Source organism: Leucoraja erinacea, chromosome 18 (assembly GCF_028641065.1).
Source record: "Leucoraja erinacea ecotype New England chromosome 18, Leri_hhj_1, whole genome shotgun sequence".
In the NCBI taxonomy this organism is placed as follows: Eukaryota; Metazoa; Chordata; class Chondrichthyes; order Rajiformes; family Rajidae; genus Leucoraja; species Leucoraja erinaceus.
Genome location: NC_073394.1, coordinates 16,753,166 through 16,766,093, shown reverse-complemented (window position 1 = coordinate 16,766,093; position 12,928 = coordinate 16,753,166). Strand labels below are relative to the sequence as shown.

The following is a 12,928-nucleotide window of genomic DNA, read 5'->3' as shown; positions in this document are numbered from 1 at the left end:
AATGTTCTGTATATGGAAAGAGAAACAGAGCAAATAATTTACATCATATTCCTTTTGTCAGATAAAGTGTCTTTAATATGGAACTGTAACTCTATTATTCACTTCTCTGCTGAGTGTTTCTAGCATTTTCTGGTCTTATTTCAAATTTGCAGCATAGGAGACCCACTAGTGGTCAAATAACCTACTAACTTGCATGTCTTTAGTATGTGGGTGGAAACCGAAACACGTGCAAACTCCACACCGACAGCACTGGAGGTCAAGATTGAACCCATGTCTCTGGTACTGTGACGCAGCAACTTTACAAACTACTGTTCCACCTTCAGGAAAATGGCACCGACCTATTCCTTGTCTAACAAGCAGCCAGCATCTGTGAAATGTGCAGGTCGAGCTTCAATATTTTAAAAGGTGGAATCCATGATTATGGTTTCTTGAAGCAAGCAAGTTCCAATTCCATCATTTTGATTTGCAACAGGTGCTGGTGTTGGTGTCACACCCAAAACCTCAAAAATACCTAAAGTTGTAAATCGGAAATGTGCTCTATCCTCCTGCATCAACAATGTCCCTATGATCTGCGGCACCTATTCCTCTGAATAAAGCTGATACCAGTTTTGTTTTAGTTCATGTTTGAGCATAATGGTGATAGATTTCGCTTTCTATGGTGATAAGCAACAAGAAATTAATGAATGAGGAGATTCCTGGTGGAGTTATCAAATGAGGATGCTACCAACAGTGACCCTGCAACCATTTTCTGATGTAGACCCTGTAACCAGTTTCTAATGTGTTTCTAATCCTTAACAAGACAGTGAGGCTGTAAATGACAGAAGGAAAGAAGTCAAACCGAGGAACGGCAATTAACAGGGAAATGGTGGAGAAAGACACTAGACCACACAGGGGTAAAGAGAATCAAGGTGAACCAAATGAAGAGAGACCAGGGTTCATGGAGACTGTATAAGAATGGTAAGTGGAAAGTCAGCAAACATCAGATACAAGTTTGTAGGAAGGACCTGCAGATGCTAGTTTAAACAGAAGATAAGACACAAAATGCTGGAGTAACTCAGCAGGTCAGTCAGCATCTCTGGAGAAAAGGAATAAGTGACGTTTCGGGTCAGAACCAAAACATCACATTCCTTTTCTCCAGAGATGATGCCTGACCCGCTGAGCTACTCCAGCATTTTGTGTCTATCATCAGATGTAAGTTTATTCAATTGTATAACATCCCTCCTGTGTTGGGATTTAATCACCTCATCGCAACCCATGTTACAATTTAAGTGTGGGATTAAACAATGAGCAAACAAGTTTTAGTACTCTACTAAAGGGCCTGTCCCACTTAGGTGACTCTTTAGGTGACTGCCAGGGACTAGTTTTGATGGAATTCACCTACGACAACATATGACAACCAACGACACCACCTACGACAACTATGGCAACCTACGTCAACCTACGACAGCAAAAATTGTCACCACTGTCGCCAAAAACTTTTCAACATGTTGAAAATGTTGCGGCAGTCGCCTGTAGTCGTCCAAAAAAATCACATAAGTGGGACAGGCCCATATAGCTTGCAACTCCTGAAAGGGCCATACAACACAATAAGCTATGCGCATTGCTGATGTAAAGGGCCTGTCCCACTTACGGGATTTTTTCGGCGACTGCCTGTACCCGTCATAGTCACAGCAGGTTGCCTAAAATTTTCAACATGTCAAACCCAGCGGCGACTTGAAAAAGGTACAACTCTTTAGGCGACTACTCACGACCATACAGGCGACATGTCTCGGGGTGACGCCTGTATGGGCGTGAGTAGTCGCCCAAAGAGTCATACCTTTTTCTGGTCACCACTGGATTTTCAACATGTTGAAAATTTTCTGCAACCTGCTGCAACTATGACAGGTGCCGGCAGTTGCCGAAAAAAATCGCGTAAGTGGGACAGGCCCTTGAGCCCCTATTAAGGAACATGGCTAAATACCACAATGTATATAGATTTAAAATCAGTGTTCTAACATCCACTCTGTACTCTGTCATAAAGTAAGTTAGCAAACTTTGTATGAACCAAATTGAAAAGTAATACACATTTAATTTAATATAAAATAATGTAATTTAATATAGCACAACAAAAACAATTTTGTTCCATGAGCAGGTGCGGGCTGAACTGTATTGGAGTTGCCCAAGGGCTGAGCTCTTTTATAAGCCCAAGATGATTGTGCATTATAAACATTGAATGAAAAAACACACTGTTAGAAAACGGAAGAAAGTATCTTTAGAAAAGAGCTGCCAAATCCTGCAGCAGAGCAGGGTAACATGTGCCTTACCCCAAAGTTTTCAAGAGGTCATGACTTAACAAAAGATACCATTATAAGAATTTAGCGAGAGACAGTTAAACTGATTGTGTTTGAGGGGAAGTGATAAGTTTAATGAGACAGCTAGGAAGGAAAGAGCCTGGCCGTGTTCATAACAGAACAGTCAAGCATCAGAAAGAGAGGACAATCTCTTGCACAGAGTAAAAAGGGACTTTGTCCTTGCTCTTCAACTTGTGCTCATCTCCAAATATTCCCAAACATGGATAACATGCATGGCACGTAACCAGCTCATTCCATAAAATTGAATGTTATTTTTTATGTACATAAACACACATATAAGAAATGGTTGACTGTCTACAAATAATTTCTGTTCCATTTTGAACAGTCACAAGACAAATAAGGGCAAGTGAAGACAATTCTGTCCGTCTTAATTCAGGTACTGCCACCTCCTTAACCTGACCTCAATTTCCTCATACTTCTCATCCCCATCAGTAATCTTAGTTCAGGGCATGATGGACAGACCTATTCATGTAAAGTATAATCTGACTGAAAATAAAATGGGTAGCATTAGTGCTGTCAAGGCAAAGAAACATACCTAAATATTGCATCCCCCATTCAACCTTGAATTTAAACCTACACTGAGGAAGTGATTGAGAGCTGTGTTGTAGCCAGCTGAGACCCTGATGTTCCAAGCAATAAAGAGTTGTTTCAGTGTAAAATCCAAATAGCGGAGGGCAAGAAAGCAAATTAATTCAACAATGTAATCTCTGTTTATTCAGCCTAAAATAAATACTGTGCGCATTTGAGGCTTTTATAGAACAAAAGTTTGTTTGTAACATTTAGCACTCCAAATTTTAGTCTGATCTCAGTCATGTGTCTGTTAAACCCTGAAGCAACATGCATGAAATTCCGATTGACTCTTCACCCTCACAGATTTTGTTCTGATTTTAGAACAAAGCCACAACTTTGATGAGACTTTAATGGAAATAGAAAGTCTGCCAAAGTAACACAGTGGGCTGGGAGAAACCACGAGGAAGTTTCTGTAAATGAGTTGCAGGTACAGAGAATTTACTGTACATGGTGCACTGTTCTGAATTGTAGCTTACACCATGATACCTTGCAATTTCTGCCATTTGAGAATGTGCCATTAGATCACTTGCCCAGCAACTGGGCTAAGGTACCACTAAATGCGGCATTTTAAAACATAGCTTGTATTCCTCTTTTCAAAATGATACCTCTAGTCGGGCAATGTTTCCATGGGTGTCAGCGGACATATAATAGGATGCAAGATTTCCATTGGTTCCTTGACATCTATTCCATTAGTTAATCATTTTGACAATTGAGCCATTCTCAGCAAATTAAGATGTTAGCTAATCAACTTCAACTCTAATTACGTAAGAAGGAACTGGAGATGCTGGTTTAAACCAAAGATAGACAAAAATGCTGGAGTAACTCAGCAGGTCTGAAGAAGGGTCTCGATCTGAAACATCACCAATTTCTTCGCTCCAGAGATGCTGCCTGTCCCACTGAGTTACTCCAGCATTTTGTGTCTACCTTCAACTTTAATGACTTCTGTTGCCATGACGTCCCCCAATTTTTCAGGGTATATTTAGGGGATATTATTCAGGGTATTTATACATTCACTGAGTATATTTAACTTGCAAAAACCATATAAAATTGGAACAATACTTCCTTACTCATTCTCCAGTCCTTTTGTAGCAATGGCTAACACATCATTTGCTTTCAGTACATGTCAAGCTTTTGGTGATTCATGCACAAGAATATACTGAATGAATTTCATTTCTCTATCTCTCATCACTTGCAAATACTCTAGAATAAAGGCCATCAGAACCAGCGATGTGTGGATGCATTTGTATACTAGCTGAGTACAATCAACAACATAAAGTGTCGTCAAATTGAGTTTATGGTCTTATGCACGTACAATGAGGTAAAGGGACTATGAAAACAACCGATAAAAGATCCATGCTTTAAAACATAAAACACTTTTCAGTCTATAGATGCTAACATATTTGTTGTAAATTTCCAACCCATGCTTTGCAGAATATAGAATGTTGTTCCAATTAGAATATGCAGTGTTCATTTGAATACACCACCTTTGCAGTATACATTTTGATTGATAAGACATATCTTTATTAAAAGTCCTTTTCCTTCAGTATTATAAATTATCTATTAGCTTTAACTCTCTCTCACTGCTTTGTTTAGAACAGCTGCCTCCATTTGTTTTGTCATCTGTGACTTGAGCTGCCTAAACAATCTATCTGAATAAAGTACAACAGGACTCATCTTTAACACTAGTACCAATCAGTGGAGTATAAAATGGAATTGGTGTTATGCCATTTCGAGTACTGACAGCAAATGAAAAAGCCTCAAATCTATTTCCTTTTCCAAAGTAAATCAGAATTGATTTTAATATAGTGAGTTGCTTTTTGTCCACATGGCTGAAAGACAGTCTTGAATCCAGCCAGGAACTTGTTTAATTATATTAGCCTATTTTATTGCAATATTTTAAGCCACAAAGCTCACTAACAGCACACTGTTGTCAATGCTCACTTTACAACAGTGTAGACACAGGCTCAATGCCAGCAATCCCCCTAACATTGTTTTACACAAATCTGTCAGATCTCTCGAGGTTGAAAGGTCCATGGATTTAGTAACAGTCATCCTTTTACAATTAAATGAAAGCTGCTCAAATATAAATATTTTAATTGTGCATGAACTTAAAGTACAATTGAAAACATTTGGTAGATATGAAAATGGTGGAATATAAATATGCATCATAATTAAATACTCCCATGTATTAAATAAAAGTACAATTGAAACGTTAATTAATAAAATACTGTACAGTTTTGTGACTATCATTCTTACGGTGCTCTTTTCCGAAATAGTAAGCTGGCATTCTGACCCTGCTAAGTTTCCAGTCACACTAAATAGTTTTATTCTATGTGAGGGAGAATAATAATACATCTGTGTAAACTGGCAAGTGAACAGATTGATAATGTATTGCAAATAAGAATTATGATTTTCAGGTTTTAATTTCACCTACAGTGGCATGTCTTAACTCAATTTTTTAAATTCATTGCCAATGAATAATCAGCCTTACTGCTACAGTTTAAGTTGGCCTGGTTACAAATATACTTCCCGATTGTGGCTTGAGGAACACACATCAATGTTAGCCTCACTTTCATGGATGTCAATATAGTGCTGAATAAACTCAGTTCAGTGTCACATAAACTGTGTACCTCAGTCCTACATTACAAGTTAAAATAGTTAATTATCCTTATGGCCGTCTGACCATACAGTGCCTTCCATAATTTTTGGGACCAAGACCCATCATTTATTTATTTGCCTCTGTACTCCACAATTTGAGATTTGTAATAGAAAAAAAAATCACATGTCGTTAAATCACATTGTCAGATTTTAACAAAGGCCATTTTTATACATTTGGTTTCACCATGTAGAAATTACAGCAGTGTTTATACATAGCCCCTCCCCCCCGCCATTTCAGGGCACCATAATGTTTTGGACACAGCAATGTCATGTAAATAAAAGTAGTCATATTTAGTATTTTGTTGCATATCCTTTGCATGCAATGACTGCTTGAAGTCTGTGATTCATGGACATCACCAGTTGCTGGGTGTCTTCTCTGTTGATGCTCTGCCAGGCCTATTTTTTGCTTCCATCTTTAGCTTCTGCTTGTTTTGGGGGCTAGTCCCCTTCAGTTTTCTCTTCAGCATATAAAAGGCATGCTCAATTGGGTTCAGATCAGGTGTTTGACTTGGCCACTCAAGAATTGACAATTTTTTAACTTTGAAAAACTCCTTTGTTACTTTAGCAGTATGTTTGGGATCATTGTCTTGCTGTAGAATGAACCGCCGGCCAATGAGTTTTGAGGCATTTGTTTGAACTTGAGCAGGTAGGATGTGTCTATACACTTCAGAATTCATTATGCTACTACCATCAGCAGTTATATCATCAATGAAGATCAGTGAGCCAGTACCTTCAGCAGCCATACATGCCCAGGCCATAACACACCCACCACTGTGCTTCGCAGATGAGGTGGTATGCTTTGGATTTTGGGCAGTTCCTTCTCTCCTCCATACTTTGCTGTTGCCATCACTCTGATATGTTAATCTACATCTCATCTGTCCACAAGACCTTTTTTCCAGAACTGTGGTTGTTCTTTTAAGTACTTCTTGGCAAACTGTAACCTGGCCATCCTATTTTTCTGGCTAGCCAGTGGTTTGCATTTTGCAATGTAGCCTCTGTATTTCTGTTCATGAAGTCTTCTGTGGACAGTGGTCATTGACAAATCCACACCTGACTCCTGAAGAGTGTTTCTGATCTGTCGGACAGGTGTTTGGGGATTTTTCTTTATTATAGAGAGAATTCTTCTGTCATCAGCTGTGGAGGTCTTCCTTGGCCTGCCAGTCCCTTTGCGATTAGTAAGCTCACCAGTGCTCTCTTTCTTCTTAATGATGTTCCAAATAGTTGATTTTGGTAAGCCTAAGTTTTGGCTGATGTCACTAATAGTTTTATTCTTGTTTCTTTGTCTCATAATGGCTTCTTTGACTTTCATTGGCACAATTTTGGTTCTCATGTTGATAAACAGCAATCAAGGTTTCCAAGGGTGATGGAAAGAGTGGAGGAAGGAATAGGTGCTGAGAGCCCTCTTATACCTGCATTAAGGAGGCATTTAAACACACCTGAGCAATTACAAACACCTATGAAGCCATGTTTCTATTTCAAATTGTGGAGTACAGAGGCAAATACATAAATGATGGGTCTTTGTCCCAAACATTATGGAGGACACTGTATAGCTACAAGCAATTGGAATAAAATGATCTCCACAAAAGCCATAACAAACCCTACATTATAATTATTACAATACTCTACTAGTAGCTATGTTACAATACTTACCTTCAACGGCGCTGCAGTTCTGACACTGGCCGTGCGCGTGACTTTGGTGCCTTTGCGGGAGGGGGGGCGGGATTAAAATGCCGTTTTCTCCTGCCTGTCAGAGTCGAACATCCTCAGGCTGTTATGCTGCTGAAGAATAATCGATCCGACTTGCGTTCTCGGAAGTTTTATTTTTTAAATCGCGGGACAATTTAATCCCTGGAGTAAAATAAAAAGCTACTTCTAACGCCGTCAACGCCAACAACGGGACGGATCTCACGTGGGGGTCAAAACATAAGGTGAGTCGTCTATTTTACATATAAACTTGTTTCTTAGGATGACTTTTAGCAAAATTTCCTTGGCGATAATGTGATTTTGGCCTCATACGAACTGGCAGTGTTTTTCCTGCCGATATGGGGTTCAAATTCACTGCAACCGCAACGTTCCAATCGATCGCGTTCCACAAAAACCCACTCGCAAGATGATTAAAATGCCCGTTAATTTACGGGAATAAAACATTAAATTCCTTCCATTTGGTCTATAAATTCATGACAATGAGATTTAAAAATCATGTTATATTGCAAATTCTTGTGTGAATGTTATTTGGACACTTAGGCTATTTAAAAATGTTAACCTTTTCTTAAGAAATGGATAGATGTTTAGATCTAGTAATTGAGTTTTGTAATTAGCTACAATTAGGTAACTAACTAATTATATGCTTTAATTTCAGATCATCCAAGTAAGATTGTTTCATATTTGTTTCAGAATGCTTCAATCTATAATAACTGCAAATTTCAATCAGTTCTCTTAATTTTTAAGAAAGTTATGAGCTTTTGACTTTCCTCGATCACAGCTTTTGAGTTAAGTCAATGGAAAAGCAATAGGGAACATGATGCTAATTTCAGGGTATGAAAATGGCCATAACTTTTTTTAATACTGAAGATATGAAAGTGAATTAGGTGTCAAATTAAACATTTTTATGCTTTATCTGATGGGATAAATTGCAGTCGTTGATTTTTTAAATCTCAAAATTTTGTAACATTGCTGCTACTAGTGTGACGGCCAAATTGCATCTCAAGGAGGTGATAAATGTTTAATCAACAAGTATCTAAATTGAACGTAGTACATGGAAGTGGGCCATTTTTAACCTGACCAAATTTTATTTCTCCTGAGCTTTCTCACTTTCTTGATTATCTATAACTTCTAGTAAAGCTATTTCCTTCGTCTCAAATCCTTTCTCTCCCTCTTAAATGCACAAATTATATTAATAGAAATATGTAATGCTTTTTCTTCAGTAGAGGATCATTCAATATCATTGAATGCATAAATATTAAAATTAAAAAGAATATAATCTAAAGGGCCTATCCCACTTAGGTATAAAAAGAATATGATCTAAAGGGCCTATCCCAATTTTTTCGGCGACTGCCGGCGACAGTCACAGTCATAGCAGATCGCCGAAAAACCGCATCTGGACCCTACGACAATGTCTATGACAACCTACCACCTAGTCAATGTCAAGCTACGGCAAGCTACCGACAACCGGCAACCCATTAGGACGTCCACCTACGACCACACCTATGACAACCTACAACCACACAGATGACAACCTACAACAACTGAAGTCAACCTACGTCCACCCGCAACAAGCTACGACAAGCTACGACCCTGTCGGCGACAACTGAAGACAATTCAGTCGCTGGTACCTGTCGCGGTCGACGCGGTTGACATAGTCGCCAATGGAATTCACTGAAGTCATCACCCGGCGACAACTTACGTCACCTGGCGACTACCTGCGTCATCCTGGCGACAGCCTACGACAGCACCTACAACAGAAGACAAGCTACATCAAGCCCACTGTCGTCTACAAGTCCTACAGTACGATTGTTACACCTAAGGTACTGGAAGAGAGAAGGTGGGAGACAGTGAGAAAGGGAGGGAAGCATGGAATGCCAACGTCTCCGGGTGGTGTACCTCTTGTAAACAGGTTCATCCGCTTAGAAGCTGTTGGGACAGAAGACGCGTTTACACTGAGCGGCGGACTGGCTTGCGATGCGAATAGGGCTGTTGAGCCAAAACCAAAAAGGCCTAAGGCAGGCAAGGCCATTGTAGTGGGAGACTCCATCGTGAGAGGTACGGACAGGGGTTTCTGCGGCAACAGACGGGATGCGAGGATGGTGTGCTGCCTTCCCGGTGCCAGGATCCAGGATGTCACGGACAGAGTGCAGAAAATCCTCAAGGGCGAAGGTGAACATCCGGAAGTGATAGTGCATGTCGGCACAAACGATGTCGGAAAGAAGGGGATGAATATTCTGCAGCGTGACTTTAGAGAGCTCGGAAAAATGTTGAAAAGCAGGACCTCCAGGGTTGTTATCTCCGGTTTGCTTCCAGTTCCCCGTGCTGGCGAGAGCAGGAACAGGGAGATACGGGACCTGAACGTGTGGCTGAGGAACTGGTGCACGGGGCAGGGATTTTGATTCTTAGATCACTGGGATCTGTTTTGGGGTAAGGGGGAACTGTACAAAAGGGTCGATTGCATCTTAACAGGTGTGGGACCAGCATTCTGGCAGGCAGGTTTGCCACTGCTACACGGGTGGCTTTAAACTGAATAAGGGGGGTGGGGTGTTCGAATGGGATAGTGGAGGATGGAGTTAAAGGGAAAGGGTTTCTTAAATGTGTGAGCGTAGAGACCAAGGGGTGTAAAATGAGGGTAGAAGCAATAGGTAGCAAGGTGAAAAGTAAAAGTGGCAGGCAGACAAAACCCGGGCAAAAATCAAAAAGGGCCACTTTTCAACATAATTGTATAAGGGGTAAGAGTGTTGTAAAAACAAGCCTGAAGGCTGTGTGTCTCAATGCAAGGAGCATTCGTAATAAGGTGGATGAGTTGAATGTGCAGATAGCTATTAATGACTATGATATAGTTGGGATCACGGAGACATGGCTCCAGGGTGACCAAGGCTGGGAGCTGAACATCCAGGGATATTCAATATTCAGGAGGGATAGAGAGAAAGGAAAAGGAGGTGGGGTAGCGTTACTGATTAGAGAGGAGATTAATGCAATGGAAAGGAAAGACATTAGTTTGGAGGATGTGGAATCGGTATGGGTAGAGCTGCACAACACTAAGGGGCAGAAAACGCTGGTGGGTGTTGTGTACAGGCCACCTAACAGTAGTAGTGAAGTTGGAGATGGTATCAAACAGGAAATTAGAAATGCGTGCGACAAAGGCAAAACGGTTATAATGGGTGACTTCAATCTACATATAGATTGGGTGAATCAAATTGGCAGGGGTGCTGAGGAAGAGGATTTCTTGGAATGTATGCGGGATAGTTATCTAGTCAAGAGTCAATTTAATTGTCATTTGGACCCCTAGAGGTCCAAACGAAATGCCGTTTCTGCAGCCATACATTACACACAAATAGACCCAGACACAACATAATTACAATTTTACATAAACATCCATCACCTAGCTGTGATGGAAGGCCAAAAAAAAACTTATCTCTCCACTGCACTCTCCCCCCCCCCGATGTCAGAGTCAAAGTCAAAGCCCCCGGCTGGCGATGGCGATTGTCCCGCGGCCATTGAAGCCACGCCGGGTGGTGCGAGGTCGCACACCGGGTCTTGGTGCTGGAGCCCCCGGTGTGCGCTCGCAAAGTCCCACGGCCGTTCCAGCCGCGCGGGGCAGTGATGTAGGCCCCGCTCCAGGAGCTCTTCGACCCCGCAACTCGGGCGGGAGAAGTCGCCGTTGCAGGAGCCCCGAAAAGCGGTCTCCCTCCAGGGATCCGCGGGCTCCCGGTGCCGCCGTCCGCAGACCCGCAGCAGCAGCCTCCGACTCAGCAGCAGCAGCAGCAGCGGCAGCGGCAACGCTCCTCCACCGCTCCACCCGCTCCGGTCTCGGCCAGCTCCGCGACGGCAACGGTGAGTCAGCGCCAGAGTCCCCGGCTTCTTCCCGTTGGAGGCCGCTCCTCGTTGCGGCCCCAACGACATCTGAGACCCGACGAGAAAAGGTCGGGTCTCCAGTGCAGGGAGAGATTCAAAAGTTCCCCCCCCCCCCTCCCACCCCACCCCCATCCCCCCACACACACACACCCCAACATAAAATAACAAAAACTACATAAAAACACAGACAAAAAATAATAAAAACGCGGACAGGCTGCAGAGGCCGCTGCTGGCCAGAGCCGCGCCGCCTACCGCCTACCGATAGTTATCTAAATCAACATGTAGAGGAACCAACGAGAGAGCAGGCTATTTTAGACTGGGTATTGAGTAATGAGGAAGGGTTAGTTAGCAATCTTGTTGTGCATGCCCCCTTGGGCAAGAGTGACCATAATATGGTTGAGTTCTTCATTAGGATGGAGAGTGACATTGTTAATTCAGAAGCAATGGTTCTGAACTTAAAGAAAGGTAACTTTGAGGGTATGAGACGTGAATTGGCCAAGATTGATTGGCAATTAATTCTAAAAGGGTTGATGGTGGATATGCAATGGAAGACATTTAAAGACTGCATGGATGAACTACAAAAATTGTTCATCCCAGTTTGGCAAAAGAATACATCAGGGAAGGTAGTACATCCGTGGATAACAAGGGAAATCAGGGATAGTATCAAAGCGAAGGATGATGCGTACAAATTAGCCAGAAAAAGCAGCATACCGGAGGACTGGGAGAAATTCAGAGACCAGCAGAGGAGGACAAAGGGCTTAATTAGGAAAGGAAAAATAGATTATGAAAGAAAACTGGCAGGGAACATAAAAACTGACTGCAAAATGACATGTGAAAAGAAAGAGATTAGTTAAAACAAATGTAGGTCCCTTGCAGTCAGAAACGGGTGAGTTGATCATGGGGAACAAGGATATGGCGGACCAATTGAATAACCACTTTGGTTCCATCTTCACTAAGGAAGACATAAATAATTTGCCGGAAATAGCAGGGGACCGCGGGTCAAAGGAGTTGGAGGAATTGAGTGAAATCCAGGTTAGCCAGGAAGTGGTGTTGGGTAAATTGAATGGATTAAAGGCCGATAAATCCCCAGGGCCAGATAGGCTGCATCCCAGAGTACTTAAGGAAGTAGCTCCAGAAATAGTGGATGCATTAGTAATAATCTTTCAAAACTCTTTAGATTCTGGAGTAGTTCCTGAGGATTGGCGGGTAGCAAACGTAACCCCACTTTTTAAGAAGGGAGGGAGAGAGAAAACGGGGAATTACAGACCAGTTAGTCTAACATCGGTAGTGGGGAAACTGCTAGAGTCAGTTATTAAAGATGGGATAGCAGCACATTTGGAAAGTGGTGAAATCATTGGACAAAGTCAGCATGGATTTATGAAAGGTAAATCATGTCTGACGAATCTTATAGAATTTTTCGAAGATGTAACTAGTAGCGTGGATAGGGGAGAACCAGTGGATGTGTTATATCTGGACTTCCAGAAGGCTTTCAACAAGGTCCCACATAAGAGATTAGTATGCAAACTTAAAGCACACGGCATTGGGGGTTCAGTATTGTTGTGGATAGAGAACTGGCTGGCAAACAGGAAGCAAAGAGTGGGAGTAAACGGGTCCTTTTCACAGTGGCAGGCAGTGACTAGTGGGGTACCGCAAGGCTCAGTGCTAGGACCCCAGCTATTTACAATATATATTAATGATCTGGATGAAGGAATTGAAGGCAATATCTCCAAGTTTGCGGATGACACTAAGCTGGGGGGCAGTGTTAGCTGTGAGGAGGATGCTAGGAG

General features: G+C 41.9%; 1 protein-coding gene across 1 annotated transcript in view; it reads right to left on the bottom strand.

Moving 5' to 3' along the window:
- abtb2b (ankyrin repeat and BTB (POZ) domain containing 2b) overlaps nt 1–12,928 on the bottom strand; it is a 190,703-nt gene that overhangs the window by 83,282 nt on the left and 94,493 nt on the right. The gene's annotated exons all lie outside the window — the stretch shown is intronic.